Source organism: Triturus cristatus, chromosome 7 (genome assembly GCF_964204655.1).
Source record: "Triturus cristatus chromosome 7, aTriCri1.1, whole genome shotgun sequence".
NCBI lineage: Eukaryota > Metazoa > Chordata > Amphibia > Caudata > Salamandridae > Triturus > Triturus cristatus.
The window spans coordinates 1560543336-1560560287 of NC_140590.1; the positions used below are offsets into that span (position 1 = coordinate 1560543336).

The following is a 16952-nucleotide window of genomic DNA, read 5'->3' on the forward strand; positions in this document are numbered from 1 at the left end:
TTATTTATGCAGTCACTTATATACATGTTAAAAACCTAGAATAATGTAACTATGTAATATGGAAATGTGTTAAGCTGAACTAACGAACATCTATATTTTTAAAAACATAATTATTATACACCTTTATACAAAGCTATAGACATGGTTTTATGTTCGAACTACGAGTTTGCAAACCACGACTTCTTTAACAACGAGGTCGCAACCATGACCTTGTTTAAACCACAATTGTTTTTACCACGCATTCCTTTACCACGATTTTTCATGGTAAAGGAATGCTTGTTAAAACAAATGCTTTCCATCTAGTACCCCGATCCCTCCACCCCTTAAAAACGAAATACCCCCACCCTAAAAATAAACACGATTACACAATTACTAACGCACCCTAAAAACAATCTCGATCATCTTCCCCCCTCTAAAAACTATCCCCGAACCCCCAACCCCTAAAAACTAACCCCAAACCCCCGCCCTCTAAAAACGAATTCCCCCATTCTAGAAATTAAATATGATCACCCACAAACCCTAATAACTAATTCCCCCACCCTATTAATAATCACCCACACACGCTTAAAACATACACGTTCACCCACACCCCTTAATAAACTAACTCAACCCCTATAAAACTAATTTCCCCCCCCTAAAAATATTCACGATCACCCCTCCTCCTTAAAACAATCTCCACACCTTATAAATTATTTCACCCACCCTTTAAGTAAATACGAACACCCATACCCCCTAACAACTAAACCCCAACCCCTAAAATCTAACTCTAAACTCCCCCACCCCCTGAAGCTTAACCCCTCTTACCTGTTCCTCTGCGACGCTCCTCCGAACAACGCCCTGCACGAACACTAGACTGATTCAGCCTTACCGATTCACATGCGTGTTTAAGGCTGAGTCGTCGTTCGGGCAAGTCGTCGTTCGGCTTGCGTGACTCCGGAACTCGTTGTTCTGGAGTCGTCGTTCAGGATGTTTCCCATAGACATATGTAGATACACATCTATAGTCCAAATAAATGCTTATATACAGAGGGATATGCTGTATATTTATATTTGTGTATGGTGGTTATGTGGGGAATAGCCAATTCTTGAGTAGTCTTCTGAAGATAAGGTGGTTATCCGTGGCTCTTATGTTCGGGGGTAAAGAGTTCCATAGTTTGGCTGCCTGAACAGAGAAGGATGTTCCACCCATTTATTTCCTTGTATGTTGAGATTTTGAGGCGAGGTGCCACTCTAAAACGGAGGTTCCTTTGTTGAATGTTTTTGATAATTTTATACCTGATGAAGAGTGGTTCTGTTCCATGTATCGCTTTGTGGGTGATACAAATCAGCTTGAACGTGGATCTTCTGGCAACCGGTAACCAATGCAGGGCCTTCAAGGCAGGGGAGATGTGGGCATGCAGCTTTATATGCAAGTAGTCTGGCATCAGAGTTCTGAATCTGTTGTAGTCTTTTCATATTCGTTAAAGGTGATCCATGGTAGAAGCTATTGGTGTAATTGAGTTTGGATAGAACAAGAGAGATGGTAGCCTGAACCTTGTGTGAAAATCCCAGATGGGGGAAGATTCATCGCAGAGTGTTGATAGTACCAAAGGTTGATCTTGCAAGTTTGTCCACTTGGGCGTTCGTTGATAGCTTGGGGTCCATGGTCATTCCGAGGTTTCTTACTTCCTTTGATACTTTAGGCGGTGTTCCCAGACTATCAGGCCAGACGGCAAGTGGGCCATAAATTTGCCAATCGCCAAACATAAGTATTTCAGTTTTGGAAGCATTCAATTTGAGATGGCTCCACGTCATCCATTGAGCCACGGTTCTGAGACAACTAAAAACTGGTGAGGTTTCAATGTCTTTGGGGCATTTCAGTTGAAGAAGTATTTGCGTGTCATCTGCATATTTAAAGCATGTGAGGTCATATTGATTGATTGGTGCCAGTAATGACTTCATGTAGATGTTGAAAAGCATGAGTGAGAAGATAGAACCTTGAGGGACCCCCTGCTTTTGTGAAGTATGGTTTGGATGAGAAAGGGTAGGGTATGGATGAAATTAGTTCTGTTGTGAAGGTAGGATGTGATCCAGTCTAGAGCAGTCCTCTCTATGCCAGCTTTCTAGAGTCTTTGTACCAGAGTGTCCTGGTCAACTGTGTCAAAGGCAGCCAAAAGGTCCAAGAGAAGTAGCGCAGCAACCCCGTTGCAGTCAACTGTGTTAAGGTCATCCCAGATGGCAACGAGGGCAGATTCTGTGCCTCTTCGTGGACGGAATCCGTTTGGAAGTCTGAAAGTATGGCATTACCTTCAATGAATTGTGGCATTTGGGCGAATTCTGCTCTTTCTATCAGTTTTCCAAGGAAAGGTCAATTTGTAATCGGTCTGTGGTTGTCGGGGTTCAGGGGGTCCAGGTTTGTTTTCTTCAGTAATGGGCGTATGTATAACTTTTTGAGTTCTTCTGGAAATATTCCCGTAGTTAAGGAATTGTTGATGATTCTTCTTACAGGTGTGGCAGCAGAGGTTGTTAGAAGAATTGTCTTGAAGGTTTAGTGTGGACAGGGGCCAGAAGGGCTGCCGGCAGGCCTGCTTTTTTTGACCAGGTCCATAAATTCATCGTGCGAAATTTATTGGAAGAAATGGAGAAGCTGGGTTAGAGTATTCTTGGATTGTTGTTTTGGAAAAGGGTCGATGCTGGTGCTTTTTCTTTGTTTTTAATTTGAGTCTAACGTGTCTGCTTTGGCCATCTAATGATTTGCCAGTTTGTCTGTAAAATCTTGAGTAATGGGATGAGCTCCTTCTAGGCAATTTGGTTTACAAAATTCAGTGAGAATTTTATAGAATTCTTTATTTGCACATTTAACTTTTTGAGTTCTGTCTGAATAGCACCTTTTCTTTGATTTTTTGGTAGCTTACTTGTATAATTTGTTAAGTTTCTGTGGGTGAAGTTGGTCTTGAGCCATTCACTTCGCAGCTTTCTAATTTGTTTTTTTTATCTCTTTTATCTCTGCATTTATCCAAGGTGCTTGTTTTCTTTTGTAGTCATTTTTAGTGGTATTAGGATATCAGAAGCTTCCAGTAGCCACTCCTATAGCTTTTTAACACAATTTATTGTGCCTAGATCTGTACTGGATGTTAGTTGTGTTTCTAAGTGCTCCAAATTGAGTTTGTTCCACGGCCGATAGGTGGATGCATGTAAGCTGGATTTAGCTGTGTTGCTTTGTTTTGTTTTGTGTTGGAAATCAAGCAGCTGGTGGTCTGACCATTTGACTGGATTAATTGTTTGAAAGGTAACTAGTTCTGTATTTGCAAAAATTAGATCTAGGATGTATCCAGTGATGCATGTGGGTTTGTAGACGATCTGATGTAGGTTCAGTGCGTCTAGGCCAGTGATGAGTGTTTTCAGATTGGGCATATTGGGTTTGTCAAACCAAATTTTGAGGTCAACTAGAATACACAGGTTGGAGTTTAGTGTTATCAGGTTTTAAACCGTGTCTAGAATTGTGTCTGGTAATGTTGCATTGCTATGTGTAGGTCTCTAAAGGAGCAGGAAGTTACAGGAGGGAGACGGTCTAGGATTGCATCTGGTTAAAGGGCCTTACAACCTTGTATGGAGACGTCGTCCGCTTTAGTGATTTGTAATGTTTGCCTGACGCAACAGCTATGGCACCGTCTTTTTTCCCATACGATTTTGGGTGATAGTTTGATAGGCTAGAGGAACGGCTTTATGCAGGACTGGAGCCATATCATCTCCCACCCATGATTCAGTTATGAAGAGTATGGTTTTGTGTCAGTGAGAAGGTCGCAGATGTGATGTTTCATTTTAGAGAGCAATTGAGCATTTATTAGCAGACAGTTTAGAGAATGTGCTTTGGTGATAGTGTGACTTTATTTTGTAGAAGAGTGATCAGTATTTTGTGGGCTTGTAGCAGGTGTGTCCTTAGTGTTGGTATTAGCTGTGTGAGGATAGCAATTGTGTAGCTGTTCTGTATCGTGTTCCTTGTCAAGCAGGGTAAGAAGGCATTTGATGGGTCTGCGTGTGTGGGTGGGGAGGCGGTGGTTGAGAGTGAGTTGGTGAGCTGTGTTGTTTTTGTAGTGTAACCTTGTTATGCAGTAGACATGGAGAAGCAAAGTTATGAGGAGTGGCATGTTGCTTATTTTGGTTGCGTCTGTTTAGGTGGAAGGTGTACGAGTTGGTGGTGGTGCAGCATGTGGGTCATGTAGTAAGGGTGTGAATTGTCAAATGGATGAGAGGCTGTTAAAAGAGAGATGCTGTGTTGCTGTGTATGTGTTAGGGTAGGGGAAGAGAGAAAGTTTGGCATTGGAGTCTGTTCATGGTATCATTTGTCACACTGTGAACAGGTTTACACGTTAGTAAGGCCTGCCTGACCGGAATATTATGTTTGCCAATCATGTATTTGATTTTGATTTTTAAAATGGTAACAGAATGCAACTGCAATGTTTAAGTAAGTCTATACATATTCAGACAGTGCCAATTTAATAGAATAATAGTGATATTCTTTTGGGGGGGGGGGTGTTTTCTTTCTTTCATGGGTCTGGGGGGGCAGTGGGGGGCAGCGTTAAAGTTTGAAGAGCACTGCTCTAAAGGTTGTCACCTCGATCTGGTGGCTAGATCGTTAGGTGTGGGGTCTCATTGCTTATGCACAATGGGAAGTTGACACTTGGCTGTTTTAATTTGACGTTTGAATGAAACATTGGTTGCGGTGTTGAAATTGTGCACGTTGTTGCAGAGATCATGGGCAGGGTATGTGAGAACTCAACTCAATGCAGGCAAGTTCGAGGTCTGTTAGTTGAAGTGAGAATGGAATTTTCTGGCACAAATTCTAGTTTTGGGCCGAGATAAGAACTTTATGATGGTTTGTGTGGTACAGTTGAAAGACTGTGGCTGGTTTGGATTTTGGTTAAATGATCTCTAGATGGTGAAAAAGTTGCTTGAATGTGTTGAGGGTGTAGGGGTCCTTTATGGGTTTGTGAGCTCTGGAGTAGGAAAGTAAGAGAGTGGAAACTGTGTCAGCATTACCAGTGATTGTTGTGTTGAATATCAAGCAGGGCCAGCTGCTTACTTTGAGCGGGTGGGCTCCTCCTGCTTGCTTTGTGCCATCCACAGTGGTAAATAATTGCATTACACGCTGTGTTTTGTGATAATTTAATTCAGTCTGGGTGGTAATTAAAGCAGGGAAATGTAGCTGGCAGACACCTGATGCCTTTTTACCAGTGCCTTCCCTCAGTGCTGGTGTCATACTCTGATCTTAAACAAAGAGAGGGACAGAGAGGGCTGTTTAACGGGGTCCAGCATACGTGCCCAAATACTGTAAAACAAAGGAGAGAACGCAGTTCCCCAGTGGAGAAGGTGGATGAACCAACATGGGCGGAGAGACACAGGAGGGAAATCCTCCTCGTCGGAACTAGAGTCCTCACAGATCCAGCAAGCTAGGTGTCATGCTTCATCATATGGACTCGCTCCTCGTCGGGTCTGCGGTGCAATACCCGACGGCCACCCATAAAGGGGCTCTTTAGCGGAGATCTTCTGTTCCTGCTGTATGGTGCCATGAGGGTGAGGGCCCTAGGTGTGAGTGTAGATGTGAGTGAGTGGTTAAAAAAAGGTTGGATAGTCCACAAGGAAAATTTAATAAAGTGGTAATCCACCTTGTTAAAATACAATAGAGAGGCTGCTCGCTGGCTCAATGGTCCAGGAGAGCAATGCTCTGCTCTAAACTTGAGGCCGACATGTTTCACGCAGTGTGTTCAGAATGATACAGTGCATTTCATCAGGACCTAGAAACTATCTACACGCATGAAAAATGTTAATCTTGTAAGATGCCTCACAAACGCTTGCTTCAACGGTTTTCTCAGCAGTAAGCACCTCAGTTGTGGGTGCCCTGTATGATGGGGAATAAAACAACAGAAAGTGGATCAAGGGCCGCAGTGCCCCTTGCAGCAGCATGTGGGGCAGTGGGAACCCCACTCGAGGTAGCGTGCTGATTGTCCACCCCCAACATCACTCACTAAGTGCAGAGCCCTCAGATGCTGTGAGAATGTCCGGCATGTTAGGTGCAGTGTAAGGGACTAGAGAGGAAGTGGAGGGTGCAAAGCGCAACCCTACCGGGCAGAGTAGCCTCGGTGTGCGCGCCGATATCCCCAGCACACCCACCAATCCCAACACCATACACCTGAAAACTTGACTTAATCAAAACAAGTGGGTGGCGCCCGGTGGAGGTGCAACTAACAGACAGGCTCAGAGGTCCTCAGAGAGTAGGGACACACAGCGTGTGGACAACGCTACGTCTAGCAACACTTATACGAACACCCCCGCACAGGCTGTAACCCCGCCTGTGCATTCACCTGTCCGTAGGAGGACGAACGCCGGTCATCTAACCCTGCGCCAATGCCGAGAAGCCAGAGCTGAGTAGAGTCGGCTTGGCGGTGTTTAAATACATTGCTGTATTGGAGAAGCCGCCTGGTCAGGTGGTATGACTCTAGCGTGGCCCAGCGTGGGTCCTGTGGTGCATGGTGCGAAGATGCAGCGAGCAATTGGTGGCGGCCCCGATCCAGGTTGGCCATATTGGAATGTGTTCAGAAGGCCTAAGAAGGTGGCGAAATGGCGATCAAAAGTGTCAACAGGCCGGTGTTAGGGGCCGAAATAAGTCTACCCGTGGGAAATTTAAACAAATGCGCTCATAAAAACTCTCATAAAAAAAAAACACAGATTGGTTTACGGGTAATCAAGTTTCATCGGGTAAAAATGGTTGTAAATAGAGTATTGACTGGAGTATCACCTCGGACGCCAGTGAGTAATTAAGGGCGCCAGGGTAGGGAGGTCTGCATGGACCTGGCGCTACAAAGTAGGTAGTCCCAGGAGAGCGATCTCTATTCAAAACTTCATTGCAGTAAAGCACTTCATTATAGTGGAGACCTTGGGAGCAGCAGATGGTGTTGTCATAAGTTACCACTAGTGTCAGTGGTTGCGGTATGTGATGTCTGAGTCCAGAGTGGAACCCAAGGCATCAGCTACTTATTAGTCAAGGCAGCCCAGGGTATGTTGTCATTAAGGCCACAGGTGTCGGTAGACAGGCGGTGCACCCATCTCTGCTCAATCCTAAAGAGTGCTTGGTGTGTGATCCTAGGGGTGTGACTCGAGAACCATCCATTTTAAGGTTTCTGCCTTATGGTTGCGGTCCCTACAGTGTGTGTATAGCTTAGTAGTTGTCTTCATGCATCTCGCGTTACTTTTGTGTTCAGTAATTCGTAGCTTGATCTCTCATCGTCATCCCTATGTATTTTTTATCACAGGGACATATTAAGAGGTATATACCTGGCTGTATTGCAATTTGTGTGCCTCTTGATTTGCCATGTAAAGGTGTCAGACAGTTGGATCTCCTTGGAGACATTTGTCTGATCATAGACCGAACATCCCCCACAGGGATAATGACCATTAACCGGTGGTAAGTCCTATAACGTCCTTTGGGCGCCTGGTTCCGTGGTTCTAGGTCTGGTGTGTACCAGGGTGTCCTTAAGGTTGGATGTACGTTTAAAGGCAAACGGTGGGAGGTTAAGGTCCCCTATGTTGACTATACCCCAGTGTTTGTTAATAGTTTTCTTAATGTGAGACGAATTGTGGGTGAATGAAGTGACACAGGTGAGCGCATCAATGGGTTCTTTATCTGAGACCTGAAGTAACGCCTCTCTTGGGTCAATCATAGCCCTTTTGTAGGAGTGCCTGATCTGTTGGGCTGGATAGCCCCTTTCCCTTAAGTTGTGTTGTAGGTGTTGGGCTTCCGTTTTGTAGTCAGATAGGGTGGTACAGTTTCTCCTAATACGGAGAAATTGGCCAAAAGGAAGGTTGTTTCTGAGTGGCCTCAGGTGATGGCTATTGTATAGGAGAAGACTGTTCCTGTCAGTCGCCTTCCTATAAAGGTGGGTGCTAAGACCCGTGTTGGTGAGCCATATCCTTAAGTCCAGAAAGGGGATGTTGGAATCTGATACAGTGTGGGTAAATTTCAAGAATACTTTTTGTGTATTGATCCAATTACAAAAGGCCTCACAGGTTGTTGAGTCGCCTTTCCGTAATATGAGGATATCATCTATGTATCTCCTCCATAATGTCAGGATGTCTCTGTATTGGTTGTTGGGATTCATAATGACATCTTCCTCAAAGGTAGCCATGTACAGACAAGCCACACTAGGGGCGAAGGTACTCCCCATGTAAGTACCTTGGGTCTGATGGAACAATTATGTGTCATATTCAAAAAAGTTTTCAGTAAAGGCCAGAGTGGCACAGTTCATGATGAACGGGATGGGCGTGGGCGAAGTCCAGTCCTCTTTAAGGAGGCTGGACTCTATTGCCTGCAAGGTTGCTCGTTGTGGGATATTAGTATACAATGCCTCCACGTCCAAGGTGACCAGTAAATTCACCCCAACCCTCCCATCGATGTTTTCGATCAAGCGGAGGACATCAGTAGTGTCCTGCACAAATGAGGGTATCTTCCTCACCAAGGGCTGGAGAAAATGATCGCAGAATTTAGAAAGGGCTTCGAACAAGGACCCTATCCCTGACACTATTGGTCTCCCTGGGACCGGTGTAGTGTTCTTATGGCTTTTGGAGAGGGAGTAGAAATATGGGGTCTTTAGTCAGTAGGAAGTAAGCCTCCTTCCTGCTTACCCACCCATTAATCTCAGCCTCAAAAACCAGAGATGCTATTTCAGCAGACAATCTGGAAATCTGGTCCACAGTTAAGGGGGTGTAGTGGTTGGCGCTGCCGAGTTGACGTCTACACTCTCTATCATAATCCGTGGTGGATTGGATTACAATCGCCCCTCCCTTGACCGCCTGCTTAATAGTGATGCTCTGGTCATTAGATAGTACCCTGGCAGCCTCTCTGCATTAGTCAGGTTGTGGAACAGGGGGCTCTGGGGATGTTGGTCAGCCCCTTGAGTACAGCACCCTCAAATGCCAGGATCTCAGGGGGAACCATATTGTTGTTTGGAGTGAACGTGGATGGATTGCATAACCCAGTGTCATTGTGCTCAGGTAGAGCCTTGTCATGGAAGAACGCTTTGAGTCGTAGTTTCCTGAAAAATTGTTTCAGTTCACACATCTCATTGAATTTGTCTGGTACGGCCGTGGGAACAAATCCCAGACCCTTTTCTAGAACTGTCTTTTCAGTAGTAGTAAGGAGTCTAGTGGAAAGGTTGACTACTAAGCCCTCCTTCCCCTGCTCATGCTTCTCGTCTCTACTGACTGTGGTGTCTGATCCTGCCACTGTACCCCCTTCTGTGCTCCTCTTCTTCGCCCTCTTCCTTTGCCCCAACCTATGCCTAAAAAAAGGGGGGTTGTTTATTGGATAGTAGTGTGGTGGGCCCTGAGAATATATTGGGTACTGCCATGGTGGAGGAGCGGGACCGTGGAACATTGGCCCCTTATCAAAGTTGGCATATGGTTGGAAGTTGGGTCTCTGTTGGTTACGGTTGCCCCAATTCCCAGTGCTGGAATCCCTGTTGGATGAACCCCTTCTGCTGCCAGTGTCTGAGCTTTCGTCTAAGGAATTACTATTCTTGGATGTGGTATAGTCATCCTTGAGGAAGGGGGTAAACCCCCTCCTTATCGAATTTAGCTACATATTTTTGCAGTTTGGTAACCTTTTGTTTCAATAGAAATTCTCTGTTTTCTGCGATTTCGTTCTTAATCTCCGCTAGTTTAGTTGAAAAGGCAGTTTTGGGGATAGATGATTTCAATGCAGCCTCTGCCACCTGTATTCTCACCAGGAGGGCATCAGCCAGTCTTTTAGCGGTGTTAATGATTAAGACCAACAGGTCTTTGGTGCACTTCCATGATACCTGGCACCAGTCTTTCTTGAATGGCCCATCCTCTTGAAAGATTCTAGGCAAGATGTCGACTATGAGGCCGCGGGGTGCGATTTTCGCCCGCAGGTACTCAGTCATTAGGGCACCATGAAGGGTGATCTTCAGCCATTCTTTCTTAAGTTGCGTAATCGAAGTCCAATCATCAGTAAGTGACCCTGAGGCTACAGCCCCTCCAGAGCCTAATAAGTAAGGAGCTGTTCTCAAGATGTCGGCTATAGCTTCCTCATCGAAGCTAAGTCCCGGGGTATCCTCCATCACAGGTAGGGGACCCGGCTATCCGCACTCAGTGGAGTGGTGGTATAGCGTGTAGTAAAAATGGGCCAATCAGTATAGAGATATACTTCTTGGTAACCTAAAGAAGTGTCCCACGGGGGTTGCCCGTGCTAATTAGTCTTAAACAAAGAGAGGGACAGAGAGGGCTGTTTAACGGGGTCCAGTGTATGTGCCCAAATACTGTAAAACAAAGGAGAGCATGCAGTTCCCCAGTGAAGAAGGTGGATGAACCAACGTGGGTGGAGACACACATGAGGGGAATCCTCCTTGTCGGAACTAGATTCCTCACACACCCAGCAGGCTAGGTGTCATGCTTCATCATATGGACCTTCTCCTTGTCGGGTCGGCGGTGCAATACCAGACGGGCACCCATAAAGGGGCTCTTTAGCGGAGATCTTCTGTTCCTGCCGTAAGGTTACCAAGAAGTATATCTCTATACTGATGGCCCATTTTTATTACACGCTATACCACTCCACTGAGTGCGGATAGCTGGTTCCCCTACCTGTGATGGAGGATACCCCGGGACTTAGCTTCGATGAGGAAGCTATAGCAGACATCTTGAGAACAGCTCCTTCCTTATTAGGCTCTGGAGGGGCTGTAGCCTCAGGATCACTTTCTGATGACTGGACTTCGATTACGCAACTGAAGAAAGCCCTAATGACTGAGTACCTGCGGGCGAACATCGCACCCCGCGGCCTCCTTGTCAACATCTTGCCTAGAATATTTCTAGAGGATGGGCCATTCAAAAAAAGACTGGTGCCAGGTATCATAGAAGTGCACCAAAGACCTGTTGGTCTTAATCATTAACACCGCTAAAAGACTGGCTGATGCCCTCCTGGTGAGGATACAGGTGACAGAGGCTGCATTAAAATCATCTATCCCCAAAACTGCCTTTTCATCTAAACTAGCGGAGATTAACCACGAAATCGCAGAAAACAGAAAATTTCGATTGAAACAAAAGGTTACCAAACTGCAAAAGGATGTAGCTAAAAGGAGAGAGTTTACCCCTGCCTCAAGGATGACTATACCACATCCAAGAATAGTTATTCCTCAGACGAAAGCTCAGACACTGGCAGCAGAAGAGGTTCATCCAACAGAGATTCCAGCACTGGGAGTTGGGGCAACCGTAACCAACGGAGACCCAACTTCCAACCATACCCCAGCTTTGATAATGGGCCGATGTTCCACGGTCCCGCTCGTCCACCATGGCAGTATCCAATATATCCTTAGGGCCCACCACACTACTATCTAATAAACAACCACCCTTTTTTAGGACGAGGCAGGGGCAAAGGAAGAGGGCGAAGAACAGGAACACAGAAGGGGGTACAGTGGCAGGATCAGACACCACAGTCAGTAGAGACGAGGAGCATGAGCAGGGGAAGGAGGGCTTAGTAGTCAAGCTTTCCACTAGACTCCTTACTACTACTGAAAAGACAGTTCTAGAAAAGGGTCTGGGATTTGTTCCCACGCCCGTACCAGACAAATTCAATGAGATGTGTGAACTGAAACAATTTTTCAGGAAACTACGACTCAAAGCGTTCTTCCATGACGAGGCCCTACCTGAGCACAATGACACTGGGTTACGCAATCCATCCACGTTCACTCCAAACAACAATATGGTTTCCTCTGAGATCCTGGCATTTGATGGTGCTGTACTCAAGGGGCTGACCAACATCCCCAGAGCCCCCCTGTTCCACAACCTGACTAATGCAGAGAGAGAGGCTGCCAGGGTACTATCTAATGACCAGAGCATCACTATTAAGCAGGCGGACAAGGGAGGGGCGATTGTAATCCAATCCACCACGGATTATGATAGAGAGTGTAGACGTCAACTCGGCAGCGCCAACCACTACACCCCCTTAACTGTGGACCCGACTGCCAGATTGTCTGCTGAAATGGCATCTTTGGTTTTTGAGGCTGAGATTAATGGGTGGGTAAGCAGGAAGGAGGCTTACTTCCTACTGACTAAAGACCCCAAGACTCTATATTTCTACGCCCTCCCCAAAATCCATAAGAACACTACACCGGTCCCAGGGAGACCAATAGTGTCAGGGATAGGGTCCTTGCTCGAACCCCTTTCAAAATTCTGCGACCATTTTCTCCAGCCCTTGGTGAGGAAGATACCCTCATTTGTGCAGGACACTACTGATGTCCTCCGCTTGATCGACAACATCGAGGGGAGGGTTGGGGTGGACTTACTGGTCACCTTGGACGTGGAGGCGTTGTATACTAATATCCCACAACGAGCAACCTTGCAGGCAATAGAGTCCAGCCTCCTTAAAGAGGACTGGACTTCGCCCACGCCCATCCCGTTCATCATGAACTGTGCCACTCTGGCCCTAACTGCAAATTTTTTGATTTTGACACACAATTGTTCCATCAGACCCAAGGTACTTCCATGGGGAGTACCTTCGCCCCTAGTGTGGCCTGTCTGTACATGGCTACCTTTGAGGAAGATGTCATTATGAATCCCAACAACCCATACAGAGACAACCTGACATTATGGAGGAGATACATAGATGATATCCTCATACTATGGAAAGGCGACTTAACCTGTGAGGCCTTTTGTAAGTGGATCAATACACAAAACGTATTCTTGAAATTTACCCACACTATCCGATTCCAACATCCCCTTTCTGGACTTAAGGGTATGGCTCACCAACACGGGTCTTAGCACCAACCTTTATAGGAAGGCGACTGACAGGAACAGTCTTCTCCTATACGGTAGCAATCACCCGAGGTCACTCAGAAACAACCTTCCTTTTGGCCAGTTTCTCCTTATTAGGAGAAACTGTACCACCCTATCTGACTACAAAATGGAGGCCTAACACCTACAACACAACTTAAGGGAAAGGGGCTATCCAGCCCAACAGATCAGGCACTCCTACAAAAGGGCTGAGAATAACCCAAGAGAGGCGTTACTTCAGGTCTCCGATAAAGAACCCACTGATGCGCTCACCTGTGTCACCTCATTCACCCACAATTCATCTCAAATTAAGAAAACGATTAAGAAACACTGGGGTATAGTCAACATAGGGGACCTTAACCTCCCACGTCCCAGGTTTGCCTTTAAACGTACATCCAACCTTAAGGACACCCTGTTACACACCAGTCCTAGAACCAAGGAACCAGGCGCCCAAAGGACGTTATGGGACTTACCACCGCTTTTCTGGTCATTATCCCTGCGGGGGATGTTCGGGCTGTGATCAGACAAATGTCTTCAAGGAGATCCAACTGTCTGACACCTTTACATGGCAACTCAAGAGGCACACAAATTGTAATACAGCCAGAAGTATATACCTCTTAATATGTCCCTGTGATAAAAAATGCAAATGATGAGACAGATCAAGCTCCGAATTACTGAACACAAAAGTAACGTGAGATGCATGAAGAAGGCTACTAAGCAAAACACACACAGTAGGGACCGCAACCATAAGGCTGAAACCTTAAAATGGATGGTTCTCGAGTCACACCCCAGGATTACACACCAAGCACTCTTTAGGATTGAGCAGAGATGGGTGCACCGCCTGTCTACCGACACCTGTGGCCTTAAAGACAACATAGCCTGGGCTGCCTTGACTAATAAGTAGCTGATGCCGTGGGTTCCACTCTGGACTCGGACATCACATACCGCAACTACTAACACTAGTGGTAACTTATGACAACACCATCTGCTGATCCCAAGGTCTCCACTATAATGACGTGCTCGACTGCAATGACATTTTTAATAGAGATCCCTCTCCTGGGACTACCTACTTTGTAGCGCCAGGTCCATGCAGACCTCCCTACCCTGGCGCCCTTAATTACTCACTGGCACCCCAGGTGATACGCCAGTCAATACTCTATTTACAGCCATTTTTACCCAATGAAACTGATTACCCTTAAACCAATCTGTGTTTTCTTTTAATGAGAGTTTTTATGAGCGCATTTGTTACATTTCCCAAGGGTAGACTTATTTTGCCCCCTAACACCGACCGGCCTGGTGACACTTTTGATCGCCATTTCGCCACCTTCTTAGGCCTTCTGAACACATTCCAATTTTGCCAACTTGGATCCGGGGCCGCCACCCATTGCTCGCTGCATGTTCGCACCATGCACCACAGGACCCACGCTGGGCCATGCTAGAGTCATACCACCTGACCAGGCGGCTTCTCCAATACAGCAATGTATTTAAACGCCATCAAGCCGACTCTACTCCGCTCCGGCTTCTCGGCATTGGCGCAGGGGTAGATGACCGGCGTTCGTCCTACTACGGACAGGTGAGTGCACAGGCGGGGTCACAGCCTGTGCGGGGGTGTTCTTATAAGTGTTGCTAGACGTAGAGGTGTCCACACGCTGTGTGTCCCTACTCTCTGAGGACCTCTGAGCCTGCCTGTTAGCTGCACCTCCACCGGGCGCCGCCCGCTTGTTTTGATTAAGTCAAGTTTGCAGGTGTATGGTGCTGGGATTGGCAGGTGTGCTGGGGATATCGGAGCGCACACCGAGGCTACTCTGCCCGGTAGGGATGCGCTTTGTACCCTCCACTTCCTCTCCAGTCCCTTACACTGCACCTAGCATGCCGGACATTCTCACGGCATCGGAGGGCTCTGCACTTAGTGAGCGATGGTGAGGGTGGACAATCAGCACGCTACCTCCTTGAGTTGGGTTCCCACTGCCCCACACGCTGCTGCAAGGGGCACTGGGGCCCTTGATCCACTTTCTGTTTTATTCCCCGTCATACAGGACACCCACAACTGAGGTGCTTACTGCTGAGAAGACCGTTAAAGCAAGCGCTTCCACCTAGTAGGGTGAGGCATCTTACAAGATTAACAGTTTTTTCATGCGTTTTCTTCCAGTCATCTAAAGTGTTTTTATACCCTATTTTTATACTCGCTTGTTAGGAAGAGCACACACCTCTGCCTCATATGCTCTTGTTTGATGAACCACGTTTTGTGGGGCTGTAACGATGACCCCGCTTACCTTTTCCCATATGTTTTTGCTTGTGTCATCCCTGTCTAGGTTTTCACTATATTTGGCGGGACCACGTGCTCGCACACAAGATTAGTGGGAGGTAGGAACTCTTCCACCAGACTACTATGTGTAGATAGTTTCTAGGTCCTGATGAAATGCACTGGATCATTCTGAAAACACTGCGTGAAACATGTTGACCTCCAGTTTAGAGCAGAGCATTCCTCCTCTGGACCATTGAGCCAGCGAGCAGCCTCTCTTTTGTATTTTAACAAGGTGGATTACCACTTTATTACATTTTCCTTGTGGACTATCCAACCTTTTGTAACCACTCACTCACATCTACACTCACACCTAGGGCCCTCACACTCACAGCACCATACGGCAGGATCAGAAGATCTCCGCTAAAGAGCCCCTTTATGGGTGCCCGTCGGGTATTGCACCGCCAACACGACGAGAAGCGAGTCCATATGATGAAGCATGACACCTAGCTTGCTGGGTGTGTGAGGACTCTAGTTCCGACAAGGAGGATTCCCCTCCTGTGTGTCTCCACCCACGTTGGTTCATCCACCTTCTCCACTGGGGAACTGCGTACTCTCCTACGTCATACTCTGATCGTCATGTTACGCGAGGATCAGGCAGGCACTTTCACTGACACATGCACTAGGGCTCTTTTGCCAGATTTCGAGGATGCCCAAGGCATATTTCACTACAGCCCTGGCCGGCGCCTATCTCGGGTCTTTAGGGTACACCCCAAGATGTCACACAATATTGTCACTTTTTGCAGCAGCCCTGGGCGGAATTAGTATCAGCCCGGGCATGTCTGCATGCCAAAATATCATTACCTCCCCACTCTTTCGCTAGACGTCATAGAGTGGGGTCATTGAGCATCACGGACCCCACCCCAACCTATGACTAGTTGGGAAAGGGTGCGACTACCTTACTATCCCAGCCTCCAAAAGACCTTGCAGCCATTCCTGAAGCAGGAACTTTCGAAGCCCACCTCTCACCGAATGTCGCCCACCATTGCCAGTTGCCTCTCTGCTTGACGCTGCCCTGTGGCCAAGGACAATGAAAGGACCATTTAGCAGTGGCCTAGTTTTGTCACCTGTGGAAGCACTGTGCAGCCATTGTTATGCACGTTCGTGAGAGGCATGGTCCTGTTGGGGCCAAGGCAAAGATGATTGTGAACAGTGAATGTGTGCTCCTTTGAGTGGCTGCGTGTGTTTTGTGTTTGAATGCTTTAAAAATTATATCATTTTTCTCATGAGGTCTAAGTGCAGAGAAGCCAGCTGGTGTAGATATATTAATAAGCCCAAGAAAAGTTTGTTTGATGGCACATGAATGTGCATATTGCAGAGTGTGGGGATTTATGATACACAATAGTAAGAGACTCCTTATTGGAGATGCACCGAAGCGTATTAATCTGCGACGTTAAACTGGTCCTAAAATCTAGATTGGTGATTACCGCCATTACTCTGTAGGTAGCTCTTTGCAAAACAAAAATGTATTTCATACATGACGTTGGAAAATTACCTCAAGATATGATGTCCAGGAAAAGTTTTTTAATCCTACCCCTCTTCAGTGTTACATTACTGCACCCTGATCTTTGTTTGATTTGAGGGCCAGGACCCCTTCTGGTGTGCAAGGCTATGAGCATTCACCATCCACTTTTCACCACATGCCTGAAATGCCAGTAGGACTGGAGTAGTCACTTATAGGTGTGGCTCTCATCTTGGGAACTGAAGTGAGGGATTCTTCACATGCCACGCTCATGTGCAGAGCCAGCGGTGTTGCGGCATGATGAGTGGCATCACTACTAGCTCTGAAAGGCCAAAATAGGTAGTTCAGAGATAGTGATATTTCAGACTAA

General features: G+C 46.6%; 1 protein-coding gene across 1 annotated transcript in view; it reads left to right on the forward strand.

The window, feature by feature from the left end:
* Nucleotides 1-16952, forward strand: part of LOC146812367 (ankyrin repeat domain-containing protein SOWAHA-like) — a 172168-nt gene that overhangs the window by 16177 nt on the left and 139039 nt on the right. The window lies entirely within an intron of this gene.